This window comes from Rana temporaria, chromosome 11, assembly GCF_905171775.1.
Source record: "Rana temporaria chromosome 11, aRanTem1.1, whole genome shotgun sequence".
Lineage (NCBI taxonomy): Eukaryota > Metazoa > Chordata > Amphibia > Anura > Ranidae > Rana > Rana temporaria.
In genome coordinates, this window is record NC_053499.1 from 112757196 (window position 1) to 112775390 (window position 18195).

Consider the following 18195-nt stretch of genomic DNA (forward strand, 5'->3'; position numbering starts at 1 on the left):
TGGGGATCCCTCCGGGGGTACAGTCGCTGTGGTGTTTAGTAAACTCTCTATGTAGAAACTTTAGTTTGTATCAATTTATCCCTGGAGGAGATAACCAGCCCCAAGCTGTCCTCAAAGAAATCATTCCATTCCTCCCACTCCAATGTGGGGATATCAGTTTTCCATGCTTCCCATAGTCTCTCCAGCCTGGGAGAGTCCAAGCTATGCAGCGACAAGTAGAGGGAAGAAAGAGGCTTGGACTGTGATTCCTGAGCTAAAAGCTCCTCTATGGGGTCATGGACATGGTAATAGGCTCTGGAAACTGGGCTCTAGCTGCATGATGCAGTTGGTAGGAAATGCATCCATCTAGGCAAATTAAATTTGGTTGAGAGGTCCTTGTATATCAATGTCCCTGCCAGCATAATATGCTCAAGTGACTTAACCCCATATTTCTTCCAGACCTATGTGTCCGGAATAGTAGTGTGGGAGATTAGGGTTACCTCATTGGGGATTGAAAGGGCGACCGGGTGTTCTGTTTGTGTTTGTGAAATCTGTTCCTAGCAACCACCCACACTCTGAGAGTGGTCCTAGTCGGATGCGGGAGATCAGCGTAGGCCCCACAACCCTATACACCAAGTTCCCCTAGTCACATAGGGAGCCCAATAGGGCCGCCTCAAGGCACCCAGCTGCGTTGGCTTTGGAGCGATTAAACCACCAGTGGACCAAAACTAGTATGGCCACCCAGTAGTATACCTGGAAATTGGGCAACGCCAATCTCCCACATCTCACAGGAAGGCATAGGGTTTATCTTGTCAAGTGAGGAGTGGAACCCCCCCCCCCCCCCCCCCCCCCCCCCCGATAAAGCCCTCAATGCAACTATCTAGGTCCCTAAAGAATGCGCCCGGAATCCATACTGGGGAGTTTCTAAATAAATAGTTAAACTTGGGAGAAACACGATTTTAATAAGATTAATGCGCCCTAACAGATTCAGTGGAAGAGTCCCCCAGGAGGCACATACCTAGCTCTCAGCTGTAGCAAAGGGATGCAAGTTAAGTTCATAGATATCAGTGGGGTCACGACTCATTTGGATGCCCAGATATTTTAAACTATCGTCCAACTGCAACTGGGTAGTGCCGCAGTAGCTCGTGACAAGGGTCTAGCGGAAAAGTACAGATTTTGTCCAATTAATTCAGATACCCGAGTAGCGACCAAACTCAGAGATCACCAGTGCGGCCCGCAAGGAGGAGTCTGCGTCATGCAAATACAGCAGGGTGTCATCGGCATATAACGACACCTTCTCCTCCAAGGGGCCGATCCACAGCCCCTCCACCTGCTGGGATGCCCTAAGCAAGATGGCCAGAGGCTCCAGCGCCAGGGCAAAAAGGGAGGGGGAGAGGCGGCACCCCTGGCGTGTACCACGCTGCAGCGGAAATCTCACAGGGACCCTACCATTAGTCTGTATACAAGCCAAGGTGCTTTGGTAATGTGATTGCAGCCAGAACAGGAATTGAGGGAGAAAACCATATCTGCCCAGCACATCCGAAAGGTAGCCCCACTCAACTGAGTCAAACGCCTATTTGGCATCCAAAGAGGCAATGACTTTGGTTCCACTATTGTCATGGGCAATGGACAGGTTGAGATGGAGCCGTCTCAAATTGATATCGGTGCCCTTACCGGGCATGAACCCCGTCTGATCCACATGGATGAGCTCCTCCAGGACCTGTGCTAGGCGATCAGCCAGTATTTTGGCCAGCAGCTTTGCGTCAACGTTAATTAAGGAAATTGGGCGATACGATGCACAGTCCTCAGGGTCCTTACCCGGCTTGAGCACCAACACTATTACAGCTTCAGACATGGACTCCGGCAATGACCCTATCTGGATGAACTGAGGAAACTGTTATGTGAGCCTAGGAGCAAGCAATTCTTGGTAGGTGGAGTAAAATTCCACTGGAATTCCATCTGCTCCGGGGGTCTTACCGGGTTGCAGTTGGGCCATAGCAATCTGGACCTCCTCCAGGGTGATATCCTGCTCCAATTTTTCGCTGGCATCCTGAGACAGGGTAGGGAAATCCACCCAATCTAATTGTTTCATAATCTACCCTAGTGGAGTAGATAGAGCTGTAGTAGCGCATAAATCTATCAAGAATGTCATCAGGGCTTGTAAGGGGGACCCCTTTCTCATCCTGGATTCTCCCAGTATGAGTACTAGAGAATAGCCCTCGAGAGAACCATCAAAGATAGAGGAGATTGTTTACAGAAAACCGTTCTGGTGCAATACTGGCCAACATCCTAAACTAATATAGAAAATAAGTTTCCCCTCAAGGGCTGGACTTAATAGGCACAGATTATATGACCACATTGGGTAAAATGTATTAAATATTTATTATAGCAAAGTAGAACAAAAAACAAAATGATAAAAGTTGAATAAAATAAACCTTGCAGTTATGTCAATGGAACATGCAATATATGAAAATACATAAAGGTGTACACATCATACAATGAAGAAATCCTACGCGTTACGGAGACAAAACTCCTTCTTCAGGGGGAATCCACTGTATGTTTTATAATGTAATCTAAAATACAAAAGCGATTAATAAACTTCTAGTGTTTTATAATCCGAGAAGATTTTCAGTTTCATCAAAATGGCAAAAGATGGATATAAAGGCATAAATATTGAATACAAAAATGGCGGAGGTATACTTGCATGAACATGCATGCATGGGGGTCCGAAGCGGAGTGTCGGCAAAAGAAAAAAGTTGGAAGCAAGAAAAACACAGGGCTCTAGAGGCGTGTGCAAAAAAGTTTGGTATTCCAAAGAAAACCAGCAGGGGCCAGCGAGAGGCGGATCAGTGCATTGGTGGCCAAGTGACAGACCAGAATCGCAAACCGTCCAGATTGTGAAGGACTGATTGTATAAATCTACAAACAAAAATAATTCTAGATTTGTCAAATATCTGTGATGAAACTATAAATAGGTTCTAAAATACAACAGATAAGTGTTCATGTCTTATAAGGTTGTAATAGAGGAGGGGGCATCAACATTATTGTCAAAACATCACATCAAGTAGGGGTGTTTTGTGGTTATTAATTATTTTCATATAGGTTGTCAATTTAATTATTTACCTCTAGGATATCTTGTCTATTTCAAGAGTATCTTATTACACAACGATGAACGTCCGCCCCCATTCATTGGTCAAACAGGGATGCCTTTTGGACTGAAATTGGCAAATAGTCAATGTTGCCAAGCAGTAATCCAGTGCATGGGATCCCAAACGTACATCCACTAGGGGTAGTCCAGAAAATTGAGGAACAGCCCGCAAGTCTATAAAAGAAAGTGTAAAAATATATATAGATGGGATATAGAAAAAAACACAAAGCACCACTACTTGATGTGATGTTTTGACAATAATGTTAATTGTAAAGGTTTATGTTTTTTACCTTTAATACATTCCTATGCATTAAGGTAAAAAATCATTTGGTGATTGCAGGCCCCCCCCCCCCCCCCGTTTACTTACCTGAGCCCTCGAAAGTCCCGCGGCGTACACTCTTGATGTTGCCCCGGTCGTCTCGGGTGCTCTCGACTCCTCATTGGATAGATTGATAGCAGCGCAGCCATTGGCTCGCGCTGCTGTCAATCAAACTCCAATGATGTGAGAGTCCTGTAGTCGGTGGCTTATGGACGTCAGGTACAGTACTCGGGAGTGGCGCCCGTAAGCTAACCCCCTTGGGAGAGCGCTTCCCAGAGAGGTGGTTAGCTGATGCGGAGAGGAGCCGAGACAGCCGCCGAGGGACCCCAGAAGACGTGGATCAGGGACCACTCTGTGCAAAATGAGCTGCACAGTGGAGGTAAGTATAACATGTTTGTTATTTAAAAAAAAATGAAGCTTTACAACCACTTTACTCTCTTTGTAGGAGTGATAATCGTCCTATATATTTTGATATTTATAAAACTATTCATGTCTCAGTCTACATTTTTCCCGAACGGAGTATAACATTTTAAATCATATATCCAGCGGGTTTCCAACTGCGAGATCTCCCTCTTGGTTAGGGTGTAAAACGATCTATAGCTATAATTTGCTGTTCCAGCCGGGTTGTTCTTGTGACATTCCAAATAATGTTGTGAGACTGTATGTTTGGGAAACCCTTTCCTAATATTTTCTAAATGCTCCTTAATTCGCACGTTCATTGCTCGCATGGTGCGACCTACATACCGTAGGCCGCGTGGGAAAATAAGTAGGTACACTACATTTTTCGGCGTACATAACGTACACATTATGAAGGTGTTAAAGGGGTTGTAAAGGTTTGTTTTTTATTTTCTAAATAGGTTCCTTTAAGCTAGTGCATTGTTGTTCACTAACTTTTTCTTTGATTTCCCTTCTAAATGTTTTTTTTTTGTTTTTGTTTTCTTTGTCTGAATTTCTCACTTCCTGTTCCTCCTCAGTAAGCTGTTCTGGCTGACTAACCCACAGCCAGAACAGCTCGGCTGATGGGGGCAAGCTTATTGAGGAGAAACAGGAAGTGAGAAATTCAGACAAAGAAAAAAAACATTTCGAAGGGAAATCGAAGAAAAGGTAAGTGAACCAACAATGCACTAGCTTAAAAGAACCTATTTAGAAAATAAAAAACGAACCTTTACAACCCCTGGGATTTGAATTGACTAATTCTCCTGTCTTTATTTTTGTGACATAACATACAGCACATTTCCGGCAAGTAAAGAAACCTTTAGAGTTTTGGAGAAAGAAACTCTATTGGGAGCATCCAAAATGTTCGGAGCTACCTGGAGTTTCAATGGTAATACTCCCCTAAAAATCACCTGTGGGTGCCCGACCCAAGATTTCATCATTTTGAGCACCACCCAATGTTTTTTAATGATTTTTTTTAATAGCCTAATGCTGTCGTGAGTATGTTGTGATCATGGAAAAATTATGAGCAATCTCAACACTCTGGGGTTTAGCTCTTCCTTTCAACATAATGGTTCTATCCATCGCACCCACTTCATTTATTGTATTGTCCAATCCGCATTTGAATATCCCTTCTCAAGAAATGTAACTTTGAGACTCAAGGTTTTAAATAGTCCTCTCTCAAGGTACAGTTCCGCCTTAGGCGGGCGAACTGGCTTTTGGGCACGGATTTAATCACGTCCGATGATGACAACTTCCCCTGCCCTATATAGCCTTTTAGATACGTTCTCTTGAAGAAGGTAGTGATATTAAAACTACCATTTTTGATTTCTAGATTCAAATCAAGAAATGTATCTCTTCCTGCTCATTTCAAATTGAAAATGATACCCAAATTGTTCAGGTTTAACTGCTGCATATAGTTAACGATAGTTCATCGCCATCCCATAGGACGTCCTTCCCCCACTTGGCCATGAAGAGGTTTGCCATGCTCGGTGCAAACTTTGCACACATTGCATGCCCTCTGTTCTGGTGGTAAAAGGTACCTCCAAACCAGAAGTAGTTGCAAGACATGGCAAACCTAAGCAGCCATACCACAAACTCCCAATGATGGTAAAAAGCAAGATCACGTCGGCAGTTACCATTATATAGCTAGCTATCTTTCCACTCCATGGTTTCTAGGGTCTGTAATAACTTGGGAAGAATCCTTCAAATAAGATGGGGTCTGTGTTATAGTGGTTGTAGAAAACCATTAATGTACTTCCCAATGCGGGAAGTCACAGAATCCAAACCGCTGATGAGCCTTCCCGATGGGTTGATCAGGTTTTTATGAACTTTAGGGAGTACAAGTATATGACCGGTATTCTGGGGACCAGATATGCTCTCTCTCTTTTGTTAATTAAAAGATCATTCAAACCCTGCTTCAATAAGCTTATCCAGCTCTTTTTTAGATTTCCCTGTCGGGTCATAATACAAGGGGACATAAGTATCTGTATCAGAAAGGATTTTATTCATTTCTTCTACAAACTTAGAATCATTGTGATCCCTATGAACTCTAAGTTTATCTATGTCCCTTAGTACCAAATCCTTGAAGACTGTAACAGAGGGAGGGAAAAAAACAGGTGGCTTAAAAAGAGACATTAGAGCAGGGGTCTCAAACTGGCAGCCCTCCAGCTGTTGCAAACTACAAGTCCCATGAGGCATTGCAAGGTTGACAGTTACAAGCATGACTCCCACAGACAGAGGCATGAGGGACATGCAGGTTTGCAACAGCTGGAGGGCTGCCAGTTTGAGACCCTTGCATTATAGAGACTAGAATATCTTGAACAACAGTGGTATTAACCGTTCTACCTGCAGGTTGAGACAAAAATGTCTCTTGATATTAATCTTTTTATAGTACCTCTGCACATCCATGAAGGCTCCAAATTTGCCAAAAGGTTTATCTGAAGCCAACTTGAGTCCGTAGTTCAGTACTAGTTTTTACTTGGGTTAAACATCCTGATATCCTTTATAGTCTCCTTTTTCGATCCGTGTCTCCTTCCCCTTGGTTCGCCATCCTGTTTGTTTTTTTGGGGTCCTTTTGGGGAAAAAAAAAAAAGAGAGTGGAGGGCCATTATGGGGATATTGTGGTCTCCTGGGTGAGTAAAACCCCGGACTATCCAACCCTGGCTGACTCTGAGTTCTATAGGTATCCCTTGGGTTCGCTGTAGCCGATGTTGGACAATATACTATTGTCATTTTCATCCTCATAATTATCATACTCCCTATCCAAAGGTTCATAATAATTGACCGGAAACTCCCCCAGGGTTACCTCTTGGTGGGTAATTTATTATGAACTTAATCATTCCTCCCTTTATTAGGATGATTTGATGTAGGCTGTGGGCATCTGGTTTTAGGGGGTTTCTCGACCTACCTTTTTCCAACCCTCCACAGGAAAATACCTTGTCTGGTAAGCGGATTGGATTCCCATGTGGTGGCGAGTGCTGTCATATACCACTCTAACAGTAGTGATGGGTGTATTCAACTCTCCCTCTCCTGGACGCATTTCATTTTACTTTTATAAGCGCTGCATGTGGACTTTTTTATATTTTGGGTTTGATCAACAAATACTGCTGGCTGCTTCGTTTACCCTTTCATATTTAGTAGCACACGCATATTGGCCTGCAAGTATGCATATGCTCTGTGCTGAAATAACCTTTTAATATGACAATTTTGTGAAAAAATAAATAAAATAAAAAATCAATTTTGGGAAAAAAAAGATTACATGCCTCTTACTAAATATCTGTAATGTCTATTTTCCTAAAAGGGGTCATTTTGGGGGGGTTGTACTTTCCTGGCTTGTTAGTGTCTCAAGAAATGAGATGGGCCTTCAGTGCATCATGTGTGATCAATTTTCAGTGATTGGCATCATAGTTTGTAGTCTAACTTTTACACAGACCAAATAATATACACTGATTTGGGTATTTTTACCAAACATATGTAGCAGTATAAATATTTACCCAAAATTGTATGAAGAAAAATTACTAATTTGCAAAATGTTATAACAAACTAAGTTAAATAAAAATTTTAACAACATTTTTGGTTATTTTTAATTTTCATTTTTATAGAGGGGTAAAGAACAACCCAGTGGAGATTAAATATACCAAAAGAAAGTCTTTATGTGGGAAAAAAAGAACACATATTTAATATGGTTACAGTGTTGCATAACTAATTGTCATTTCAAAATGTGGAGAGCACTGAAAGCTGAACATTGGTCTGGTTAGGAAGAATGTTTAAGTGCCAATTGGACAAGTGGCTAAACATGGCTCCCCTCTAAAGCCCATTTTTCTTAAAGTGATATTACTACTTAAAGGGGAGTTTTTTTATGTTTATTAAGTCAGCAGCTACAAAAAGTGTAGCTGCTGGCTTTTAATAAACAGACACTTGCCTGCTCCACGGTTCCAGCGACGCGCCGGCCGGCGTCTTCATTCCAAGTGTGGGCACCCGGCCGTGACAGCTTTAGGCTTCCCGGCTGGGCACCCACTGTGCGAGCGTCACTGCGCATGCGCGAGAGGCGCTGCGCTGTCCGATTGGACAGGCGATCGCCTACAGGGAGGGGCTGCAGTAAGGCGATTAAGCTATTCGCCTTACCAGCCCCTCGGCGGAAGGAGGAAGTGGGACAGGAAGTCCCACTCCTCCTGAAGCCCCCCACTCCCCCCCCAAAAAAATTACATGCCAAATGTGGCATGTAAGGGGGCGAGAAGTGGATTAAGCGGACGTTCCATTTTTGGGTGGAACTCCGCTTTAAGGTCCAGTGTTTTTCAGACTCTGTGTTTACAAGTTAAAAACAATTTTTTGCTAGAAAATTACCAAGAACCCCCAAACTTGATAAAAAAAATTCTGCCAGTAAGGCGATTAAGCTATTCGCCTTACCAGCCCTCGGCGGGAAGGAGGAAGTCGGACAGGAAGTCCCACTCCTCCTGAAGCCCCCCACTCCCCCCCAAAAAAAATTACATGCCAAATGTGGCATGTAAGGGGGCGAGAAGTGGATTAAGCGGACGTTCCATTTTTGGGTGGAACTCCGCTTTAAGGACCAAGTGTTTTTCAGACTCTGTGTTTACAAGTTAAAAACTATTTTTTTGCTAGAAAATTACCAAGAACCCCCAAACTTGATAAAAAAAATTCTAACACCCTAGAGAATAAAATGGCGGTCATTGCAATACTTTTTGTCACACCGTATTTGCGCAGCGGTCTTACAGAGCACTTTTTTTGGGAAAAAAATCTATTTTTTTAATAAAAAAATAAGACAACAGTAAAGTTAGCCCAATTTTTTTTTATATTGTGAAAGATAATGTTACGCCAAGTAAACCCAACATGTCAAGCTTCAAAATTGCACCTGCTCGTGCAGTGGCGTCATACTTTTCCTCTTAAATATCTCCATAGGCCACGTTTAAAAAATTCTACAGATTACATGTTTACAGAGAAGGTCTAGGATATAATTATACTCTCGCTCTGATGATCGCGGTGATACCTCACATGTGTGGTTTAAACACCATTTCATATGCGGACGCTGCTCACGTATGCGTTCGGTTCTGCATGTGAGCTGTCGGGACAGGGCGCTTTAAAAAATTATTTTTTCATATTTTACTTTATTAATTTTAAAGCAGTTTAAAAAATAAATAAATTGTATCACTTTTATTCCTATTACAAGGAATGTAAACATCCCTTGTAAAAGAAAAAAGCCTGACAGATCCTCTTAAATATGAGATCTGGGGTCAAATGGGCTTAAATGCAAAAAAAAGAAAAAATAACAAAAAAAATTCCCTTTAAGACGTATGAGGCAAGTTACGTTTTGATGTTGCTTTTGCCCTGCAGTGATATGGAGACAGATGATACACAGTAACTGAGAAGACCAGGGATCGCCTCCGCCACTGCGGGGGGCACGGCGAGCTGCGGGAGCCCTCTCTTGCCACGGTAAAAGTGATCTTGCGGCGTATCTGCAGCAGAGACCACTTTTATCTTGTAGCGGATCGCCCGCTAAAGAAGAGGATACCGGGGTTATGGTAGCTAGCTGCAAACACAAAAAAGACAAAAAAATCTTGAGCCTTTACAACCACTTTAAATACTGGTTATCATCCAGTTTTTATTTCTGATTTCCTATCTCAACCCCAATTCCTGCTGCTATTAACCACTTCCCGACCTCCTCATGTAATATACGTCAGCAGAATGGCACGGACAGGCACATGTACGTACCTGTACATCCTCTGCTAGACGTGGGTGGGGGGTCCGATCGGGACCCCCCCCCGGTACATGCGGAGGTCGGGTCCGCTCGGGGAGCGATCCGGGACGACGGCGCGGCTATTTGTTTATAGCCGCTCCGTCGCGATCGCTCCCCGGAGCTGAAGAACGGGGAGAGCCGTGTGTAAACACGGCTTCCCCCGTGCTTTACTGTGTCGGCGCATCGATCGCGTCATTCCCTTATAGGGAGACACGATCGATGACGTCATTCCTACAGCCACACCCCCCTACACTAGTAAACACACACAAAGTAAACCCTAACTCCTACAGCGCCCCCTGTGGTTAACTCCCAAACTGCAACTGTCATTTTCACAATAAACAATGCAATTTAAATGCATTTTTTGCTGTGAAAATCACAATTGTCCCAAAAATGTGTCAAAATTGTCCGAAGTGTCCGCCATAATGTCGCAGTCACGAAAAAAATCGCTGATCGCCGCCATTAGTAGTAAAAAAAATAAAAATGCCAAAAAATTATCCCCTATTTTGTAAACGCTATAAATTTTGCGCAAAACCAACCGATAAACGATTATTGCGATTTTTTTTTTTTACCAAAAAATAGGTAGAAGAATACGTATCGGCCTAAACTGAGGAAAAAAATTTTTATATATGTTTTTGGGGGATATTTATTACAGCAAAAAGTAAAAAATATTGCTTTTTTTTTCAAAATGTCGCTCTATTTTTGTTTATAGCGCAAAAAATAAAAACGCAGAGGTGATCAAATACCACCAAAAGAAAGCTCCATTTGTGGGAAAAAAGGATGCCAATTTTGTTTGGGAGCCACGTCGCACGACCCGCGCAACTTGTCTGTTAAAGCGACGCAGTCCCGAACTGTAAAAACCCCTTGGTCTTTAGGCAGCAATATGGTCCGGGGCTTAAGTGGTTAACTGATGAACTACGTTGCAGGAGATGCAGGAAAATCATTTGAGACTTTAAGGGCGGCTCAGGAATGTTACAAAAGCCTGCTGACAGACATCGTCACATTACTTTCATCTTTTCATGTGGGGAACAAAGTTAGGTTATTACCCACAATTTTAGAGTACACATTCATCTGATAAGTTGGGTCAAAATTTTGTGTTTTTTGGAAAGATTCTAGTTGGTGTATGCGGGTTAATACATCAGTTATATACCGTCCCTGTTGTTTTTTAGAAGGGGATACATTAACTTGCCAGCTAAAATCTGAGCGCATAGGCCTGATGGTCAGGCTCAGCAGCACATGGTCCAAGAGAGGAAATTGACAACATTACAATCGGATGATAAGAGAGAGATGGCAGTGGGAGATGAAGAGCATGTCAATATGGGAGTAATATTGGAAACGTGGTGCCTGTTATAACAAACAGCACTGCAAAAAAATAATATATAAATAAATATATGTAATTATACACACATCATATATTTTGTGTGTGTGTGTGTATGTATGTAGTGTGTGTGTGTATATATATATATATATATATATATATATATATATATATATATATATATATATATATATATATATATATACATATATATATATATATACATCTCCTAGGTTCAGGCTTTATGCCAGTTTATACCTCTAGGGGGAGTGCTGGGAGGACTTGATGAGCCCAGCTGAATTAGATGGGCTCATTAGGTCCTCTACAAAAACTCCCAGCATGCTAAGAGAGATGCTCCAACCTGGAACCAGATCTCTGGGAGTGTAATGTCTGTGCGGTGAGACGAAGCCTGTGTGGCTATTGCTAAGAACTTTAACAGCAGGGAGTCATGGACTGGGGCAGCACAAGACTATACCCAGTTGTTAAAGACACCAACGTGTATAGTGAGCAGGTCAAGTTGACCAGGGATTTATTTTTGTATTTCTTTTGTTTCCTGTCCTATTTCTTTTTTGTATATAGTTAAAATAAAACCGCACCTTTTTGTTTTTCACCTACCATTGTCTGCTGTGCCTAACTTTTTGTGTGCTATATATATGTTGTATAGTGCTGTTTATCACAGGCACTAAGTATATTTTATGTTGCACATAGGGCACATTGCAGTTATGAGATAATAGGATTTTTATAGCGGCTTACCTGTAAAATCCTTTTCTTGCCGCAAGCAATATATATAAATCCCAATAAGAGGGGAGGGACCTTTGTGTCCCATGATGTACTCCAAGAAAAGGATTTTACAGGTAAGCTGTTATAAAAATCCTATTTTTCTTTATCGTACATCACGGGACACGGAGCACCATAGTCATTATTATGTGAGATGTCCCAAAGCAATGCCTTCTGAGGGGAGGGAGACACACAAAAAAATAAAGACCGCAATCAGACGCGAGGACCTATACTGCTGCCTGCAGTACACTGTGCCCAAAAGTGGCATCTACCTGGTAAAATCTAGTGAACGTATTGTCAGAAACCATGAATCAGACCGAGACAAAATTACAGTTTAATCACACTTGTTTAATTATAAACATAACCGGATCGAGTAGTCGGCCAAGCCAATGTCCAAGAGCCAGCGATAAGGTGGTGGTAGTACAGCAAGCAGGATCTGTAGCCAGAGGGAACGTCAGTCAAGCAGGTCTTGAACAGGAACGCAGGAGAAAGTCTCTTTTAATGTTAACACAGGCGAAGGCAAAAAGCAAATGAACTGGAAGGCTTTAAGTAAGCAAAGCTGACGAGCAGGATCATCAACAGGTGGATCACTGTGGAGAGATAGGAGCTGGCAATTAGCTGAAAGCTGAGCTGCCAGCACAGAAGGAAGGGCTGAGCCCAGCCCTGACATGTATGTACTGACGACCAAGTTGTGGCCTTGCAAACCTTAGCCATAGAGGCTTGGTGATGGACTGCCCAAGAAACACTTACTGCCCTGGTAGAATGTGCTCTAGGTTGAAAAGGCAGAACCCTTTCCTTCAACACATAAGCCTGAATAATAAAACTAGATAGGATGGGTGAGGACACAACACCACCTTATCCTTATGAATAATTAATTATGGCTCTTTACAAGAGAAAGCTGCTAACTCTGAAACTCTTCTTGCGGACGTTATCACAACCAAGAACACCAACTTCCTTGTCACAAGGATCAAGACTACATGGCGCATCGTTTTAAAAGGCTGTCTTTGTAAAGCCGACAAAACTACATTCAAATCCCATGGGCACAAGGGAGACCTAACTAGTGGATTTATGCGCATTACCACTTGTATAAAGGCTCGGACCAAAGAATGCGAAGCAAGCGGCCTTTGGAAAAAACACTGACAAGGCGAGATCTGACCTTTTTGATCGTACTCAAGGCTAGCTTCATTTCCACTCCTAATTGTAGGAAGGCAAGGACTCTACCTATGACATACTTCCTAGGATACCATCCTTTGGTTTCACAACAGGAAACGTATCCCTTCCAGATCCTATAGTAAAGGGTCCTAGAGGCCGGCTTCCTTGCATTAGTCAGGGTAGTTACCACAGAACCTGAAAGCCCCTGACTCTTTAAAAATGTGGGCTTCAATAGCCAAACCGTCAAATTTAACATTTGTAAGGCAGGGTGGAACATTTGCATACCTGGATCTTCTGGGCCATGACGGGGCAACTAGGATAACCGGCTTCTATTCCTCCTTGATCCTGCGTAGAAGCCGCGGTAGCAGCTGAACTGCGGGTAATGCATAAATCGGTGAGAACTGATCCTATGGAGTCATTAATGCATCCATCCCGTATGCGAGTGGATCCCTTGTCCTTGACACAAAGCTGTCCAACTTCTTGTTTGAACCTGGTCGCCAATAGATCTATGTCCGGGGTACCCCATTTCTGGCCATATGGCCAGAAAAATGTTGGATGTAGAGACCACTCTCCCAGGAACAATTTTTGGCGGCTCAAGAAATCTGCCTTCCCAATTCTCCACTCCTGGAATGAAAACTGCAGATAGGCAAGGTACATGCTCCTCTGCCCAAGCCAGAATACGGTTCAACTCTTTCTGGGCTGCAGACGTGCTGCCCGAATCTCTAGAATGTTGATGGGCAAGATTTTCTCGGATTCTGACCACTTCCCCTAGATAGTGTTTGTGATGGATCTCGAATACCCCAGGTGGGCAAATCCGCCAGACCTGTGTCTCCTGTCCTCCAAACGCACCCGCAGCCTGCAGATTCGCCATAACCAGCCCTTAACCCCTCAATCACGAGACAATCCACATAGGTGTTGAGGGTTAAACATGCAGAGCATAAACTGTTTATTAAATGCAAGACATACACTTTTACACACAGTTAGGGACACTTCCCTTAGCTTTGTCATAGAGGGGAGGGTGTAGGGGACAACGAACATCCAATGGGAACTGAACACTTGTACATTGAAACAGACTACAGATAAACATAAAGGGATTATGGTAAGCAAGCAGCCTCTCAATACACATCCCCTGCGGAGAGAGGTCTCCAGTCCAGACCATTGTCTATGTGCCATTTACCAACATAATTGGACACCGCAACAAGCGGGGGGGATGGGGAGAAGGGATGTAGCATTACATTATCTTAATGCCAGCTTGTCCCCAGGTCTCCAGTCCTGGCCCATAATCTGTGGGTGAGAGGCCAGCCCACAGTCCCTTCCAAAACACACAGTGACAGTGGGTTCTGTCACAGTGTTCTCCTCCAGGACTGCTCCCCAGCCCAAGAGGCTGGCATCCATCGTTGCAATCGTCCTGACTACTGGTATGAAGGTTTTCCCCTACTGCAAATTTTTGGTTATCAACCACCAATTGAGACTGTCGCACCTTTGGGGCCAGGTACATTGGACAATCCAATTCCTGGCCTTTCTTGTTCCAAGCAGATAGGATACTGCTTTGCAACAGTCTTGAATGGAACTGGGCATAGGTAACTGCTTTAATTGAAGCTACCATTTTCCCTAACAACCTCATGCAAAGGTGGATGGAAGGATCCTTCTTTGTCCTGACAGTGTGAACCAGATCTCTTATAGCACTGGACTTTGCCTGAGGTAAAAACACTTTTTTGGGCTGTTTCTATAACCAGACCCACGTGCTCCAGCCTTTTCACTGGCTGTCGTGACTGCCTAGATGCTGTCGCCCCTGGAATTGGAGAAGCAGCCTGTTTAAATGAAGGCCTTCTACTTCTTTCCTTAACTGGAAGAAGGGTACTTTTACCACCTGAGATTTTTTTGGATGTACTTATCCAAATCATCCCCAAACAAACATTCCCCATGCAAGGGAAAACCAACCAATAACGTTTTATATGGCAACTTGGCTGACCAATGCTTAAGCCACAGAACTCTCTGCATATGTATTAACAGGAGAGCAAGGCGAGACGTCTGATAAATAGAATCTTTTAATAGCGTCCACCACAAAACATGTAGCTCTAGGCAGCTCAGCTAGATCTGGAACCTCCTCCACTTTGACAACCTGTTTAACTTTGTTCTTAAAGCGGGGGTTCACCCTTAGAGGGCACTTTTCCCCCTTAGATTCCTGCTCGTTATTACTAGGGGAATCGGCTATTTATTTTAAAATATGTGCAGTACTTACCCGTTTACGAGACGCATCCTCTCCGTCGCTTCCGGGTATGGGCTTCGGGAATGGGCGTTCCTTCTTGATTGACAGGTTTCCGAGAGGCTTCCGACGGTCGCATCCATCGCGTCACGATTTTCCGAAAGAAGCCGAACGTCGGTGCGCAGGCGCAGTATAGAGCCGCACCGACGTTCGGCTTCTTTCGGCTACGAGTGACGCGATGGATGCGACCGTCGGAAGCCTCTCGGAAGAATGTCAATCAAGAAGGAACGCCCGCTCCCGAAGACCCATACCCGGAAGCGACGGAAGAAGATGCAGCTCGAAAACGGGTAAGTACTGCTCATATTTTAATATAAATAGCCGATTCCCCTAGACCGAACGAGCAGGAAAGCTAAGGGGAGATTTTATTTTTTTTTTTAAATGGGTGAACTCCCGCTTTAAGGGATTGACAAATGCCGATCGCTGCTACTGCAGGCTGTGCTGCCACAGCAAAGGAGGCCTTGCGCAAAGATTCCAGCCTTTTATCGGCTGGATCCTTAAACACCTGGACATTGTCCACTGGACAAGTGAGACTCTTCAGAGAAGAAATAGCATCTACTCCTGGCACACTCTATTTTTTAGTGAACTTTTCCTCCTTAGGATAAAGAAGGTAAAATCTCTTGGGAGGAAGAAAATGCCTGTCTGGATGATCCCAGTCAGCATATATAAGCTGTTTCAGCAATGGGCATATAGGGAAAGCACGTAAACCCTGAGGAGGCTTTAAAGGTCCCAAAGAGGAAAAGGGGGCTTCAGCTGTCTCTGCTAGGGGTAACTTGTATCCAGAACGGACTGACTCCATAAGAGGTTGAACGCACAATCTTTGAGATTGTGAGGCTGAGAAGGGCTCTTCTGAGGCTAAATCCCCAAAAGAGGAGCTATCTTCCTTCCCTTCTGCTGGGTCCCCTAAGGATAAATCCACATCCCCTGCCCACTCCTGATCACCTGACTATGGGCCCAGGACAGGGAAAGGGGACCTATCACGCTTCCTCCCATTCTGGGAGGAGGATTCAAACAGATCAGCTATCTTCCCCTCCAAACCAGCTAGTGCCATAGCCAAATTGTCTTTAGTGACATATGCAGAGGCTGGAATGTTGGAGGTAGCCTGACAAGTGTAACGGAACATCCCACACTCCGCTTGAGTGCTTCCGTCATATACCACTTCCTATCAGTCTGGATATAGATATCAGATATTCCAGCTGCTCACAAGCACACAACGAGACGAGACTTGTTTGTCTGTTGAACATGGAGTGTTTATTAGAACCAAAAATACAATCTTCTATACAGTTATAAATTAACATGAGCTAATTAACTAATCATTTACTCAGACTAGGTGACTCATAGATATGACTTTTTCATGGTAGATGTCACATCTCCTCGCTCACCTGCTATACAATACACAAGTGTGAACACAGGACATCTTCACACAATAGCAGGGTCAATTTGTCACAGAACAGACAGATGGCTGGAGGTGAGGACATTGGCATCTAACAGTATGTGTCCCAACATTATGAATGAGTCACTCTTACAATTAACCCGTTGATTTCAGAATCGACAAACAGTAAATAGTTCTTTACAGATATCCTGGAATATATTGTGGATAATAATTACATAATAATCACATCTCAAGTAGTCCAATATATAATTTCTCAGTCATCCTATGCCCCTAGTGGACATAGGATGATTTTAGACATAAAGGGTCCGGGGATGTCCCAGGTGAGTCTGTCACAACAAGCTCAATGGCACAGCTTGGCCAGCCGCTTTAGGTTTTTCAGGGGAGCAGGATACTGTGGAAGCGAGACTAGGATCCTCAGACCCTGACCGCTGTTCCTCTTTTGCGAATACATAGTCCTAAGCACAAAGCTAAGGGACTAACGCAATGCATCTACTGCTGAGCCTAGTCCAGCATGAGTTAATATGCCGCTATCAGTGCTCATCCTGATGCTGAGTAGATGTGTCTGAGAATGCCTGCACCCAACACCCATACAGCGCTTGCATACCCTGGATAAGGCCTGCAACAGGGGGACTCTCTAGTGCCCTGAATAAGGCGGTGGGAGTCCCCTAACACCCCCCCCCCAAATAATCTGACAGAAGTGGAGTGAAGGAGCAAGCGCTGTACACTCCGGGTAAGCATCGTAATGTTGACACCAGGTATGATTACACTATACACCCTCTAGTGGTCAAGACATCATCAACTGGGACAAAAAAAATAAGTCCACAAGAGTTTCTTGGGATCTTCTTTAACTTGCCATTCCCGCCGCAGGATACTGCTAGAAATCTCAGACCAAATCTTCACCCATCACGGCGGGTCATGTCATGACAGACCTTCAAGGACCGGGTCCACTCCTTTGGACCTGTACAGCACCCTGCCAGAGCAACCTGTGGTATGGAATGTGACCAAGGCTCTGGATCCCGGGTCCTGCTCTCAAAGAGAAGTGTTAAAGGCAGAAACCTTGTTTTTCCCTTTTGAGTCTTCTCGAAAGAGCCTTTCTCTGTTTCTGGCTCTTTGAATGGTTCTGATTGCATAGCACCTCCTGATCTTATCTAGGACCACCTACGGGGCTCTTCTTTTAGCACTTCATTAACTGTGATCCACACCTTAGACACTCGCGAAAAAACTGCGGTACTCCCTGTATGGAAGGGGTTATATAGAGGGGGATTTCCTGTCTTTGAGTATACCAGTGTCCAATCGCCTGAAGGTGGTGTATAACCCACATAGTAATGACTATGGTGCTCTGTGACCCATGATGTATGATGAAGAAATTTTATTTTTTGAATTCACACAAAGAAGGTTCTCACCATCATTTACAATATGTATGTATGTATGTATACAGTGCCTTGAAAAGGTATTCATACCCCCTGACTTTTTCCACATTTTGTAATGTTACAACCAAAAAATATAAATGTATTTTATGTGATAGACCAACGCAAAGTGGCACATAATTGTGAAGTTGAAGGAAAATGATAAATCGTTTTCATTTTCTTTTTTTCAAATGTGTGAAATGTGTGGCATGCATTTGTAATCAGCACCCTGAGTAAAAACTTTGTAGAACCACCT

General features: G+C 43.6%; 1 protein-coding gene across 3 annotated transcripts in view; it reads left to right on the forward strand.

The window, feature by feature from the left end:
- The window catches only part of SLC12A4 (solute carrier family 12 member 4), a 215995-nt gene that overhangs the window by 64239 nt on the left and 133561 nt on the right, over positions 1-18195 (forward strand). The window lies entirely within an intron of this gene.